The sequence below is a fragment of the Sapajus apella genome, unplaced genomic scaffold (genome assembly GCF_009761245.1).
Source record: "Sapajus apella isolate SASKATOON/1434 unplaced genomic scaffold, GSC_monkey_1.0 scaffold1308, whole genome shotgun sequence".
Taxonomy (NCBI): domain Eukaryota; kingdom Metazoa; phylum Chordata; class Mammalia; order Primates; family Cebidae; genus Sapajus; species Sapajus apella.
This window is the reverse complement of record NW_022438234.1, coordinates 1-3498: the sequence shown is the minus strand read 5'-3', so window position 1 is coordinate 3498 and position 3498 is coordinate 1. Positions and strand designations below refer to the sequence as shown.

General features: G+C 40.5%; 1 long non-coding RNA gene across 1 annotated transcript; it reads right to left on the bottom strand.

The window, feature by feature from the left end:
• Positions 1-434: 434 nt before the first annotated feature.
• Positions 435-3498, bottom strand: LOC116546745. Its single transcript, XR_004266823.1, has 2 exons — positions 3444-3498; positions 435-502 (listed from the first exon to the last, which is right to left on the bottom strand). It is a non-coding gene; the product is annotated as an uncharacterized LOC116546745 (long non-coding RNA).

Genomic DNA, 3498 nt, shown 5'->3' with positions numbered 1-3498 from the left:
TTACTTTAGAAAGCTTGTACATCTTTGTCATTTTGAAATGTACATAAATATTCTTAAAATATAACTTAGTCTCTTGTTAGCTTTAAGACCCAGGGATGCTGCTCTCAAAGCCTGGGAATCATCACTTTGAAAATTATCAAGAAAGATAACACCTCCATTTCTCAGGTTCAGTAGGAGGCTGGGAGGGTAAGTTCAGCAGGCAGCTTTCTCCAAGTTGCAAGAAAACCTACTTTTATAAAGACATAAGAAGTTTATTTTTTTCTTTGAATAAAGCCAACTGTCAAACACAGATGGTTCCTCCAACTACTAAGAAAATTTAAAATGAAAGGTGTGTGACAAATGGTACTGTAAAGTCCCCTTGAGGACAAGTTATTACTTACCTTGAGAATGTGTACGTTAAAAGTTATATCTCCTTGTTATTTAAAAAGGTGAGATTTTTTTTTTCTGCCGTTGCAATTTCTGAGCTGATTTCCTGAGATGTGCATCTCACTCTGGTTTAATGCTAAAAGAAATAAAGGTTATTCAATTAGGAAAAGAGGAAGTCAGATTGTCTCTATTTGCACATGACATGATTGTACATTTAAAGGACCCCATTGTCTCAGCCCAAAATCTCCTTAAGCTGATAAGCAACTTCACCAAAGTCTCAGGATACAAAATCAATGTGCAAAAATCGCAAGCATTACTATACACAATGGACACAGAGCCAAATCATGACTGAACTCCCATTCACAACTGCTACAAAGGGAATAAAATACATAGAATTACAACTAACAAAAGATGTGAAGGACCTCTTCAAAAAGAGTGACACACCACTGCTCAAGAAAAGGAGAGAGGACACAAACAGATAGAAAAACATTTCATGCTCATGGTTAGGAGGAATCGATATTGCAAAAATGGCCATACTGCCCAAAATGATTTACACATTCAATGCTATCTCCATCAAGCTACCAATGACTTTCTTCATAGAATTGGAAAAAACCACCTTAAGCTTTATATGGAACCAAAAGAGAACCAACACAGAGAACCAAGACAATCCTAAGCACACAATTCTGGAGGCATCATACTACCTGACTTCAAACTATACTACAAGGCTACAGGAATCAAAACAGCATGGTGCTGGTACCAAAACAGATATATAGACCAATGGGACAGAACAGAGGCCTTGAAAGTAACACCACACAGCTACAACTGCCTGATCTTTGACAAACCTGACAAAAACAAGCAATGGGGAAAGGTTACCCTATTTAACAAATGGTGTTGGGAAAACTGGCTAGCCATATGCAGAAAGCTGAAACTGGATCCCTTCCTTGCACCTTATACAAAAATTAACTGCAGATGGATTAAAGATTTAAACATAAGACCTGACACCATAAAAACCTGAGAAGAAAACCTAGGCAATACCATTCTGGACATAAGCATAGGCAAGGACTTCATGACTAAAACACCAAAAGCAATGGCAACAAAAGCCAAAATAGACAAGTGGGACCTAATTAAACTTAAGAACTTGTGCACAGGAAAAGAAACTATCGTTAGAGTGTTTTTCTAATGGGGGGAGGAGGAACATCATAGGGAGGGGAACATCACACACTGGGGCCTGCAGGTGGGAGGTGAGGGCTAGGGGAGGAAGAGGCAGGGGTGGGGAGATTGGGAAGGGATAACCTTAGGAGAAATACCTAGTGTAGATGATGGGAGGATCAGATACAGCAAAGCACCAAGACACCTGTATACCTATGTAACAAACCTGCACGTTCTGCACACGTACCCAGGAAATTAAATAATATTTTAAAAACTGTTTTCTTTCTCTTCTACCTTTGTGGAGAAGTTTTCTTGGTTGGGAGGGTATTTTGTTTTCAATTACGTATCTCTAACACCTCCCAGTCTCAGTGAGAATATTAGGCAGTATATAAACACGTTTTAAATTAACATCTATATCTCCCTATCTGTATTACTCCAATTTGCATTGCTGTAATAAAGGGATACCTGACGCTGGGTAATTTATAGGGAAATGAGGGTGATTAGAATCATGGTTGTACAGACTGCCCAAGAAGCATGGCATCAGCATCGGCTTCTTGTGAGGCCTCAGGGAGCTTACAATCATGGCAGAAGACAAAGGGGAGCTGGCACCTAACATGGTGAGAAAGGAAGCAAGAGAGAGATGGGGGCAGTACCACCTTTAACAACCAGATCTCAGTGAGTGACAAGAGCAAGAATTCAGCCATTACCGTGAGGAGAGCACCCAGCCATTCATGAAGGATCTGCCCCATGAGCCAACACCTCCCTCCCAGCAGGCCCTACCTCCAACACTGGGGATTACATTTCAACATGAGATTTGGAGGGGCCAAACGTCCAAACTATATCACCGTCTCTGTTACTGCTGTATCTACACAAATAATGAGAGATTCTATTGGACTTCATTATGTCTTAATTCTGCTGCCCATATCAGATAAACAGTGATAGGCTGGTAGTGAGGAATCAAAAGTATAGGCCAAAACTATACTCAACTGGCCATAGCATCAATTTAAATGTTTGGATAAATCACATTTCTCTGGTTAGTGGGCGGATTTGTGGAAATTGCCCTGTGCTTACAGTTGGAAGAATTTGGATTTGAATTCAGTTCCACCACTTTCTCTCTATGTAAGTATTACCAGTCTCCTAATTTCACCCTGAAGCCCAATCACCTCATCTGAAAATGTCTCATGTTTCTTATAGGGTCACTGAGAGACCAGATGAAATATTACAGGTGTGCTTTCCACGATGAACATGTGAACCATAGTGTTTTCTTAGTATTCACTAACCTTGCCATCTAAAGGGACTGTGACTTTTACTAGCTAGTTTCCAAAGGGGCTTATGCCTAAAGGAAAGGAAAACTGACTTTTTCCATATCCAGTTCATCTCTCTATTCTTCTACCCCTTTAAACTTCTTCATAAGGACTTTCCTGCCTTTCAACATTATTTTCTTTCTTGAATAACATAGGACATGGTGCTCACAGTTCTGCACGTTTAATATGTTCTGCATTGGGGGTTATGGTTCCTAAGGGGGATGCCCTATCAAGTTAAATTGTCTTTTCAGAAAAGAATTCAAGGTGTTTATAAACTGAGGGAACACAATGACTTCAAGTGGAAAATGAAATGAGGAATAACTGCAGACCACAAGACAGCAGTGCCATTTAGAGCTAGGTCCAGTGTGTTCTAAATCTACAATGAACACATTTTACATCATAAATATGTATTATAAGTAAACAACCAAGCTTTCTGTTGTGATTTATTTATTTAGGTTTCTCTCTAATTTGGTCTTGTGGTCTCTCTTTAAAGGAGGCCAGAAACCAGCCCCTCTCCAGGAGAGCCCTGGCCAGGTGGAAAGGTAGGCTCTGGGGTGTCAGTCAGGTAAGGCACAAGGAGGAGGCAGGACCAAAACGCAGGAACAGAAGAAATCTCTAACTTACACATCCCGGAGAAGTTCGGGGAGCGTCTGGAGCCCGAGGGGCAGTCTGGAGGTCA